The sequence below is a fragment of the Humulus lupulus genome, chromosome 1 (assembly GCF_963169125.1).
Source record: "Humulus lupulus chromosome 1, drHumLupu1.1, whole genome shotgun sequence".
In the NCBI taxonomy this organism is placed as follows: domain Eukaryota; kingdom Viridiplantae; phylum Streptophyta; class Magnoliopsida; order Rosales; family Cannabaceae; genus Humulus; species Humulus lupulus.
Window position 1 is genome coordinate 7,793,149 of NC_084793.1, and position 13,057 is coordinate 7,806,205.

The 13,057-nt window shown below is 28.0% G+C and overlaps 1 long non-coding RNA gene across 1 annotated transcript; it reads right to left on the minus strand.

The window, feature by feature from the left end:
• Positions 1-843: 843 nt before the first annotated feature.
• Positions 844-1,400, minus strand: LOC133799689 (uncharacterized). The gene is made up of 2 exons (XR_009876436.1): positions 1,131-1,400; positions 844-1,001 (listed from the first exon to the last, which is right to left on the minus strand). It is a non-coding gene; the product is annotated as an uncharacterized LOC133799689 (long non-coding RNA).
• Between the last annotated feature and the right edge of the window lie 11,657 nt (positions 1,401-13,057).

The window sequence follows — 13,057 nt, forward strand, 5'->3', positions numbered from 1 at the left end:
GTCTTTTAGCCCTAGAACACTTTAACTAATGACACGTTTTGATTAAACGACTTGATTAGCAAGTCTCACACTTTTATAAACACACAGTGTAGCGGTCTTGACCATCCAGGGCGTTACAATTATTGGCGTTATTTATGTTCTTAGATTATTTATATTTAGGATATTTACGGCTAAAATACTTAACTTTTTCACTTTATAATACTTAAATACCTAAGTTTTTTGTTGTTCTAGGTACCTAATCGTTAACAACCAGATAAGCGTATACGTGGCAGCCTTTAATTGGTCTACGTTATATATTATTATTTAAAAAACCATCTAAACATTTAAAAATTAAATAAAAATTATTAAAAATATCATAAAGAATTAAAAATGATTTTAAAAATTAAAAAGTAATTTAAAAACTTAATACCTAAATTAAATTTAAATTGAATTAAAATTTAAACAAAATACAAATTAAATTAACTTAAAAATTAATCATGTTCGAGATTTATCGTTCATCTTTATGGTTATTCTTCCAAACACAAATATAAAAATAATATTGTTCATCAATAACATATTTTCATTTTTAAACTCTTATTGCCAAATACATATTATCAATCAAATAATACCATAAAAAATCATGAAGTTAATAACATAGAATTGGGATTCAAAGATCACTCATCCATTCTTGAAAACAAAAATACAAATCTAAAGCAAAAAACTCAAACAAAAATCGGTCAATATTTCACAATAGGTGTTTGTCATTATTCACATGACAATGAGAGCAACAAGTTGTCGTTATTCATGTGACAATGTGCACCTTCAAACACCAGACCTACATCAGTTGGATTTTTGTTTGTTTGAAAAAAAAAATTGGCTTGTGTTCATCTTCCATTGTGCACCTTCAAACACCCAGACCCACAAACACCCAACTTCGACAACCTCCGACCACGACCCAAGCTTCAACAACCTCTGGCTACAACTCAAGCTCTTGAAACCTCCGGCCATGACACGACCTAGATCTGAATGGCAAACAAACCAGATTTGACATTACCAACAATAATCCAAAATTCGTGTATAAAGAAATCTCGAAGGAAAAACAAACTAGAATTGAATAGTAGAACCCAACCCATCGTTTCTCCTTGCCTCACCTCACCTGGGCTCGTCCAAGCCCACCTCTAACATCACCATCTTCCATTGTTTCCAACCTCAGGCCTGTCGCGACCAGCCGACCTCTGACGATTTAATTTAATTTTTGTTTCTCCAAATTGCATTAATATTGAGAGTTTTTTACTATGGACGATGGTACCAAGCCTTTCATTTGAGTTATCTACGAATCGATTTTCGTCTGCTTAGTAAATTTGAAATTATTACCTCAATCGACCTTTTTTAAATTGAAATGATTCTTGGTGTTTGGTGGATTTTCATCTATTCTTTCAATTTTCCAACAACAAAAAATAATATTTAATTTTTTTTATATCAGAGTGATTTTATTTATCTATTGGTTCTCAAATAATTTGTATATATATAAAATAATAAATTGTTGGGGCAGATTTTATTGTTTTATTTATTAGAATAGGTTTAGTGTATTGTTGGTTTGGTGGGGGGTTTGTTGTGTTGTGTGATTTATAATGTTTTTGATGTCCCTATACGGCAATTCATTTATGATTTTAAGTGTAAAGATTACAAAATAGAAAATGAAAGGTTTAAAAGGATTGAGAGCAAGCCGTCTTAATAATTATTAAGAGTGTTGTTATTCGACATTTTAAGGTGTCCACCACTATATGAGGTAATATTCTATAATTGAATAGCGATATCTCGTAATAGTTATTAAATTAAAACGTACGAAATTTGATATTGGATTACACTAATAACAGTATGTCATATTTTTTATTAGTAATTCTCAATTCTTACCAACTTATTTTTCAAACTATCAGTTTAAGACAAAGTGAAACAACATACAAATGGGGAAACACAACACCGTTTGAGGCTCATGTCCAGTGTTAAATATTGAACTCTAGTCAAATTATAACTTTTGAACCTATAATTTTAATGTTTTTTTCAATTATTATTTTTGTAACCTGACTAAATTTCATGTTATTAACATTATTGTTATTGAGTACTAATACTGCCTAACATATGTTTACATGGGGAATTATTAACTTTAATGTTGAGTTTTAATCAATATTAAATTTAAGACGAATTATGTGTTGCCATCATTAAGTATCACATGTCAAATTGGCAATATTCTATTTTAATTCATTCAACTAATAAAAAAAATGGATTGAATATTAAGTTACAGAATAATGATATGTACACTAAAATTATCCACAAAAACATTATAACAAATAACGTGAAATAGTGGATCTCACCTGAAATTAATTTAATTGGTTAAATGAAACTTTCACACGTTAGTGTAATATTTTAGTACATAATTTTAGTGCACATATCAGTACCCTTAAGATATGTGGGACACTGTTATTCAACTCAACTCACATGTAAAAACTTATTCATATGTAAAAACTCATTCAATAACATTAACTCCTAGTTTTACTGGCTCTTAAAAATAATAATATAATTGAATAATATATACATTATTAGCAAATCTTTTTTTAAAAAAATTTAAATAATTTATAATATTGAAATCAATATTCAAAAAAATTATTTTTTACGGATATAAAAAAAATACACGCGTGCAACAAAATGTTTGAATTATAATTTTAATATGAATTATTCAATACTTACCAAAAATCTATTATGACTACAATAAATATCATCGTAAAAAAATTAAAATTATAATTAATTTACTTACCTGAAACATAATCGCACTTTACTAATAAGATAAAAAAGCATACAATATTATCATTTTTTTCAATATTTATATCAGATATTTTTTGTAATATTACTATGTTGAACTAGGTGTGAATAGGATTTCTTGCTTTTTTTTTTTTCGTTCCCTACTTTTTAATTAAGTTCTCAATAATACAAGTTTTTATAATAAGCAAACAAATAATTACATCTTAAAAGTCATACTAAATAATTGCTGATGATGATGTGATGATTAACTTGTTATTTTTCCACCAGAGAAACACAAATAAACGAAAAACCCTTTAATAAAGAGTACATAGTTAAATCTTAAATGATATTGTTTACACTAATTATATCTTATATATCAATAAATATTATTCGGATCAAAATTTTTTATTAACATAGAAATGATGAGGTATCGCTAATTATTATGAGATATCACTTTATGTGGTGTTGGATATCTTAAAATATCAAATAACAACACTCTAAAACTCTAAAATTTACGGATAAGATACTAATTAACCACCTTCTCGTACTTGTATTGGATTTTTATGTGATCAAATTGCTCTTTTTCTTGTTCCTCTCATAAAAATATGTCACGTATGTCGTGGATGATCCACTCAAAAAGTCAAATCCCTACCAATTATTACCATTAGAGAGAGTTGAGGAGTTTCGGGCCTAGAGTACTCAAGGTCATAAAAGCTTATAATAAATGCATAATTGTTTAGGTATATATATCTTGGGGCATTCTCGCGTTCCTCACTTAGTATTGAATGACTTAGTTGTAACGCTCTGGTTACTCCAGAACAGTTATGGTGAACAGTAAACCGGAAATTTGACCCGCTACCCAAGTCTTTTGGTTAAAAAACGTGATCTAAGTGTTATTATCAGGTTAAGGTGAAAAACTAGTAAAAAGGAAATGATACATTTCATTAAGTAAATAAACTGCTCATGAGCCACTCAAAACGTTTACAAGTTGTTTATAATACAAAATGGTCGCTATTGCTTCAAATTTACAATCCCCGCCGACCTAAGTGGCAAAAATAGGGTAAACCCCTAGTCCCTCTGAGAACTCCTTGGCCGTGGTGGTCATGCGGCCAAATATGTACACAACACCACCTAAGCTCTCCACTCAAGGTTGGGTGAGCTTCTCTTTCCCTTTACCTGCACCACATAGCACCCATGAGCCAAGACCCAGCAAGAAAACCCAATAAAGCATGATACAATATCAACAATGATCATAATAATTATCCAGGACTATCTGTCCAAAACAGATAGGTGACAGTAGCAAAAGTCATAAAAGTGGGCACAACTCCCTTTTGCCATGTGACGATAGGGTCACCAGGGCTTAACTGATAATTTATCATTTCATAAGTTTGATCAGGATAGGTGTATGGTGAATGGTCACCAACATAACCTTCCTCATGACCATAGAGTCATAACCTTGGAACATCGTTCCCTAGCCATGTGACAACAGTCACCGGGGCCTTATGCCCTGGCTCTGAGTACTAGTCTTAGACTAGCCAAGCGCTTATAAGTTCATCGACCTTAGAGTCGGTCTAGCATTAATGCCATAGAGCCATTCAATGCTGATATCGATTAGATCTAATCTTCATTCGGCCCTGCATTTAGAGTGCTTATGCCGTTTCTGACCTTTAGGTCAGTGTCCATGACTAGTCAGTGCCATACACAAGTAATCAACATCCACTAGCATTTAATATGCAATCCATGTCCACATTTATCAACCAACATGCTTCAATAACAAGCCACGCATGTCATATACATATACAGGGTGCAACTGTACTTATACACTGTCTTCTTACCTCTGGTTCGAGTGAAAATTATTATAAGAACGACCCCTGAGAACGATCAATCTTTTAATTCCTTGACGGTCACCTGGTCATAACCAAAATATAGGATTCATCAATGAAAATGATAACAAAGGGTTCCCAAACCAAAACCTAGCCTCCGAGACATCGAATCCCACTAAACCGGGTAGTAGGATCGATCCCGAGGCCTAAGGCTTGAATCCCCAAGCTAAAAACACAATTCTGGCCAAACTTTGCCCTAAGGGCCGCGACCCTCCCTAGCTGCGCCGCGGCGCCCCCCTCAAACAGAGGCGGTCCTTTCCTGTCAAGCACCATGGGCCGCAGCGCACCACAGCCATGCCGCGGCTCATTACGCAAATCAGCCAAAAACCAGCACGCACTAGCTCAACTTCTCCTGCGTTTTCCCTTAGAACCCAACCTTCAAACCAGTTCCAAACACTCAAACCAAACCAGAAACCAATGGCTAAAACTCACCTCAAATCCGAGATTAAACCTCCTTCAATGACTGAACCAAGTCTACAAACCCAGCCCCTTGATTTCCTAGCTTGAAACCCACTTATAGCTCAAAAACTCCAAAGAGGAAATGGAAGAGTGATGTACGGGAAGGAGAAGTAAAACCTTGTTTTTGCTCTGTTTTTTCTACAGCCATCTAAAGGTCATATACATCCAACCAAATGACCTAAATGCCCCTAAGTCATTAAAAGTTTCTAAAGCCTTCCCAAGGGCAAAATTGGTACTTTCGAACCTATACCGTTAATCATAATTAACGCTCTCCAATTCCCGCTAACCTCAACAATATCAAACACCAATAATTCATATCTCGTTACCCTATAATTCCCGGTAACGCTCTAATCATTAAAAACACCCCGAGACTCACCCCGAGCTTAAACCTGTTATGACCAAACCGATAAATTATACTTAAAGATCGTCTCATGCCAAACAACTCGAATCAATCCACATTATAATGTGGCCTCACAATATATCATTGACATGCAAACAAATATATACAATTATGCCCTCAACGGGCCAAATTACCAAAACACCCCTGTAACCAAATGTGGACCCACATGCATGCATTTAACATCATATTATAATATAATTCTCATAAACATGCATAAATTCATTTAATAGCATAATTAAACAGTTATGGCCCTCCCGGCCTACTAATCCAGCCATTAAACCATATTAGGGAATCCGGGGCATTACATTAGTCCTTCAATATTTTTGGATCATCCGATGTGTATACCTTTTAGGTTTAATGACTAGATTTCAATTAAAGGCTAATGGTACAAAAAGACAAAAATACCCTAATATTTTACTCTTTAACTAGCTACCATTTCTTTACACCCATTCGTGAGTTCTTCATATTTTTTTAATAATTTCCTCATCAGCTAAGCCACCAAATGTGGTGTGCACTTTAACTCACATATCTCACTATACATTTCAGCTGAACCAAAAGGAGTGCATTAGTTATAATTTTTAGGGTTTTTACCGGTGAAAATACCCAATATTTTCACATTGTTTCACTTTTACACCCAATCTTTATTTTTCACGGTGAATATACCTAAACCCACATGAACTAAAAGATTGGGTGTAAAAGTGGAACACGTGAAAATATTGGGTATTTTCGCCGGTAAAAACCCTTATTTTTACAACCATTATCTCTCCAAATGTTATCACTATTCTCTGTTTCCAATAAAAAAAACACAAGCAAAGTGCTATAGTACTAGTATTATTTTATTTAAATATTGTCACACATAATTAGACGTCGGTTATGAAGTCATCCAATACTAGAAGAGAAAGGACTTCAAAAAAAAAAACCAAAGCATTGAAACTTAATTGAAAAAAAAACTATACAAACTTACACTAAAATATATGTTTTCGTTATGTTGTACTTTAATTTTCTCACTTAACAAACTCTCAAAAGTCACTTAGCAGAATGAAACTTCTTATGTAGCTAATACCTATACTAATATGCTCAATATTCATGCAAAATAAAAAGTTTATGCAAAAATTAACTATTAAATGGTAATGTAGTGTGTCATTCAGTAATCCCTACATTTAAAAAATTATTATTAATATTAAAAACTTTCCACCACATTTTATTCATTTCTTATATCGCATTAAAAAAATAAAAAAGTTTCAGTTTTTGTTACATTATTTTATTATACACCAAAAGGAGTGCATTAGTTATAAAGAGTATATAGTTAAATCTTAAATGATATTATTTACACTAATTATATCTTATCATATCAATAAATATTATTCGGACCAAAATTTGTGATTAACATAGAAATTATGAAGTATGGCTAATTAATTATGAAGTATTATTTTATGTGGTGTTGAATAACTTAAGGTGTCAAATAACAATACTCCAAAATTTATGGGTAAGATACTAATTAACCTCCTTCTCAAGTGTACTTGAATTGGATTTTTATGTGATCAAATTGCTATTTTTCTTGTTCTCTCATAAAAAATGTCACGTAGGTCATGGATGATCCATTCAAAAAGTCAAATCCCTACCAATTATTAGTATTAGAGACAGTTGAGGAGTTTCGGGCCTAGAGTACTCAAGCTCATAAAAGCTTATAATAAATGCATAATTGTTTAGGTATATATCTCTTTTATATAAAAAATTTGTAGATACTCGAGATTGTTAGTTTTAAAGAAATTTTATTTTTGTTAATTTTAACGAAATATTCTTATATTTAATAAAATATTTTTATATTTAATAAGGTATTGTAAATATAACTTAAACTTAAATAAATAAATAATTGAACAAATTAAAATAAAATATTTTTAAAATATTTTACAATGATAATTATTTAAAAATAATAAAATTATATATTTTATAACTTAAATAAAGTTTAATTAAACTTAATATTATATTAAACATATAATATATAATATTTTGTTGTAACTATCAAATTAAAAAATTAGAACAAATATAAACTTAAACAAAAATAAATTAATTAGTTAATTAAAATATGATATTTTTAAGATATTTTATCGTAGTTTAAATAATTAACTCATTTTTATTTAAAAATAATAAATGTATACATATCATTTTTTTATTTTATAAATTTGAGATAGTTTATTTTTTATCAAGTGATTGTAGCTCATTTTTTCATCAAATTCACCAAAAGACATTGTGACATATATTAGAAACTAAAAATAGTTGATGTATGTATACTGTTGCCTACACTATAACTTTTTCTATTATTAATTTCTTTTTAAATATTATTATATTTTATATATGTCATGTAGCCATGCAAATATATATCTATGTCAACGTTGTGTTTAGATGTCATATATGTAAAAATTATTGATATAAATATTTATGTAAACTATAGAACAATAACTCATTCTATTATATATATATATATATATTAAACACAGTGAACCAAGTTTTATTAAAATTATAGACAATGTTTACAACTTTAAAACTAAGCACATTGCTTCTACCTAATGTATATATATACTAGATACAAGCAATATTCAATGCACATTTACTTAGTTTTATTTATATAATTTATTAATCATATTTATTAACATTGTCATATAAATTTCAAATAAATAAATAATTATATAAAAAATAATGACATAAACATATTAAATGAAAAACTAAACAAAAACACTATTTATGTTTTTTTTAATATATATATAATATGATAACATTTTTAAACATAAATGATAATTTTTTTAATAAAAATTAAGATTATGTATTATATATTATTATAATGATTCTTGTATTAAATACTATTATAATAATATTTGAATTCAAATTAATATAATATTACTTAAAAAAAATAGGATTATATTTTATTATCATAATAATATTTTATAACATTTAAATTTATATTAATATAGTTATTAAATATTTAATTTTGTATTATATCTCTTCTATATAATAAGTGTGTAAATAATGGAAATTCTTGGTTTTAACGATTTTTTATTTTTTTAATATTAATTTTAACGACATATTCTTATATTTAACAAAATATTCTTATATTTAACGGTAGTTTGTAAACATCATTTAAACTTAAATAAAATAAATTATCTCAAAAATTAAAATATGATATTTTTGAGATATTTTACAATGATAATTATTTAAAAATAATAAATAATTAAATAAATTAAAATATGATATCTTTTAGATATTTCACAATGATAATTATTTAAAAATAATAAAATCATATGTTTTATAACTTAAATAAAAATTTAATTAAACTTAAACTCACTTATTAGAATAAGGGTTTATACCTGTTTGGACCATGTGTTTTGTCTCATTACCTGTTTGGACCCTGTGTTTTGATAAATTACTTTTTGGACCCTATGTTTTGTAAAATGGTTAAAATAGAACTCTAAACTCAATTTTGATGAAGAAAAAATTGAATATAACAACACAGTTTTTAAGCAGAATGATTTTATTTTTCTTCTGAATTGTTAGTTTGGTAAATTATTTATGATTTTAGTTGAGAAATCATTAACCAAAATCGGATTTAGGGTTCTATTTTAACCATTTTACAAAACATATGGTCCAAAAAGTAATTTGTTAAAATACAGGGTCCAAACAGGTAATGGGACAAAACACAAGGTCCAAAAATGTATAAACCCTTAGAATAATATCATATTAAACATATAATATAATCGATTATCAATTAGCAACAAATTGTATTTTTTTTTTTTAAAACTAGCAAGAAACTTAAATTTAAAATCTACGCATAATATTTAATATTACATTAAACATATAATATATAATCTTTTGTTGTCACTCCCAAATTCAAAAACTAAAACAAACATAAACTTAAACAAAAATAAATAAATTATTTAATTAAAATAAAATATTTATTTGAAAATTATATGACATTAATATAAATTTAATAAAAATAATTAATAAATTCTATAAATAAAACTAAACAAACGTGCATATTGCACGTTGCTTGTATTTAGTATTATTATAATAATGATATTTTATAACGTTTGAATTTGAATTTATATTAATATAATTATTATATATGTAGTTTTATAATAGTTATAATATTTGATATATATATTTAAGTTAGTTATAATATAATAGTTATGAATTTATATTGATATAATTGATAAATATATATTTTTAAGTTAGTTTTAAAAGTATATTTTGCTAAATAGTTAGAATATTTTGTTAAAGTTAAAAAAAAACGGTTGAAACCAATATTTTATTATCTACACGCTTATTATATGGAATCTATATAGTTTTCACTTATTATAATATCCTTACCTGTAAGAGCATCAGCAGTGGTAGCCATCTTTTTTGTTGCCAAAGTACATAAATTATATTAAAATATTATTAATTTTTTAAAAGCACAATGGGCAACGTTGGCCTGCAATGGCTACATCTTTGGCCACAACATATAAAAGTCTCACTTGATAATGCCATGTTGGCATTTTATCTGACATATATGGTGAAGCCACTTCTGTGGCTACCACCGTTGTAGATGCCCTAATAAGCTTATTAAACAATTAATATGATCATGATCGATGGCCGTAAAAGTAGTTTTGGGCAATTTACACATGTAATATAATCACTCCACCTAGCTAGAGAATCATTTCATACTTTTATGTGAATTTTTTACTTTGTATTATATTGAATATCATATTTTTATACAGTAACATGACTTTTATTAAAATTTTGTATATTAATATATGTAAATACAAATTAATATTAATATATTCCAATATAATATTATACAATACCATATGGTATATATTTATACAAAACAAGGATTATAATTGGGGCTATTTATGTTCTTAGATTATTTATATTTAAGATATTTGAGGCTAAAATTCTTAAGTTTTTCATTTTATAATACTTAAATATCTAAGTCTTGTGTTGTTGTAGGTACCTGTTGTTAACAACCAGAAAAGCACGTACATGGCAGCTTTTGATTGGTCCACATTATTTATTATTTATTATTATTTAAAAAACCATCTAAACATTTAAAAATTAAATAAAAATTATTAAAAATATCATAAAAAATTAAAAATGATTTTAAAAATTAAAAAGTAATTTAAAAACTTAATACCTAAATTAAATTTAAATTGAATTAAAATTTAAACAAAATACAAATTAAATTAACTTAAAAATTAATCATGTTCGAGATTTATCGTTCATCTTTATGGTTATTCCTCCAAACACAAATATAAAAATAGTATTGTTCATCAATGACATATTTTCATTTTTAAACTTTTATTGCAAATAAATACATATCATCAATCAAATAATACCATAAAAAATTACGAAGTAAATAACACAAAATTGGGATTCAAAGATTACTCATCCATTCTTGAAAACAAAATATAAATCTAAAGCAAAAAACTCAAACAAAAATATTTCAATATTTCACAATAGGTGGTTGTCGTTATTCATATGACAATGAGAGCAGCAAGTTGTCATTATTCATGTGACAATGAGAGCAACAATGTGCACCTTCAAACACTAGACTTACATCAGTTGGATTTTTGTTTGTCCGGAAAAAAAAAAAAAAGGGCTTGTGTTCATCTCCCATTGTGCACCTTCAAACACCCAGACCCACAAACACCCTACTTTGACAACCTCCGACCACGACCCAAGCTTCAACAACCTCTGGCTACAACTCAAGCTCTGGAAACCCCCGGCCATGACACGACCCAAATATGAATGGAAAACAAACTAGATTTGACATTACCAACAATAATCCAAAATTCGTGTATAGAGAAATCTCGAAGGAAAAACAAACCTGATCTAAATAGTAGAACCCAACCCATCGCTTCTCCTTGCCTCACCTCGCCTGGCCTCTTCCAAGCCCGCCCCTAACATCACCATCTTCCATTGTTTCCGCCTCAGGCCTGCCGCGACCAATCATAATTTAAATGATTTCTTTAAATAAAAATAAATAATAAATAACGTGGACCAATCAAAGGCTGCCATTTATGAGCTTACTTGGTAGTTAACGGTGATGTACCTATGACTATTAAGAAATGTTGACCGAATGTATTTTAGCTGCAAAAAAAAAAAAACTTAGGTATTTAAGTGTTATAAAATAAATAAATTTAGGTATTTTCGCCAAATATCCATTTATATTTATTCTATTAATAACTTTTTTTGTATTGTAAATATTATTTTTATTATATTTATCTCTTATTGCATAATAATAATGATAATATAATGCCAATCAAATAATGTTACTTAAATAACTTAATTTTTAGTAACTCATATTTTGATTTTGTATTTTCTTTGGCTAAATAATTTTTTTTTTTGGATGGATGTAATTCTTTCACTACTTTGTTTCTTTTTTCAAATCTCAGGGTAATTTAATCACTTTTTTTTAAATATATATATATATAATAATGTTACTTAATTGTTTCTAAATAATGAAATTATTTCTTATTATTTTTTTAGTTAGTATATTTATTGTATTGATATTTTTTCCTTTTTATTTTTTTTTATTTTAAATATATATTATTTTTAAAAATATATATATATATAACATAGTTCTATTTCCTAGTTAAAAAATGAAAAATGTCCTTTAATTTTCTTAGTATTGAGAGTCACATTATTTTTAAACTAGAACTTTGAGAGCAAAGCTCCAAAGGGATATCCACTTTTGTCAATTGACCACACACACGTGGCCATATCCATCTAAAGTCTAAACAAAGCTAGTTGGCTTGCACAATTTGAACGATACTTTAAAAAGTCTTAAAAAATATATTGATATAAGACACCCTCATGTTCAACACCACTAGAAATAGGGACCTAGTGAGTAAAGAAGGCAAATTGTACAATTTATTGAATTAAATTATTGGCCCACAAATGTATTTATTGTTGATGAGAATAGTCATATTTTATTAATTTTTGTTAGACTGTTGTTATTTGGCACATCAGGATATCTAATAGGTATCACTCTAAAGTTGATTATCGATACTTCATAATATTTATTAGATTAAAATATGTATACCACCTCTTTGTGGTGTTGGATACCACTGGTGCCCTTTAACAATATTGCTCTTGTTATTGGTACTCAATTATCATATGAGTATTGCTATTTGACATTTTAAGGTACCCAACATTACATGAGTTGGCTCCCTACGATTAGTTAGCGATACTCTATTTTAATTATACATTAAATTATGTGAGCCCCAATATTAAATTGCACTAATATCAATATGTCATTTTCATACTGCCTCTTGTAAGAATGTATAATGAGATGTACTTTAAATAGTAAGATATAAAATTGTTTAGACAGTAGATGTGGATATTAATTGTAGAAAGTATAAGCGTAGGGGTGAAATGGCTAAATAATACGGGGTTTCATCTCAAAACCAATTGGTGACGAGTAAAGTAACTCGTGCTCTTATATATTGTTGAATACGCTCACACACTTTTCACGAGTTACACACTAAACCGTTCTTAGCATTTC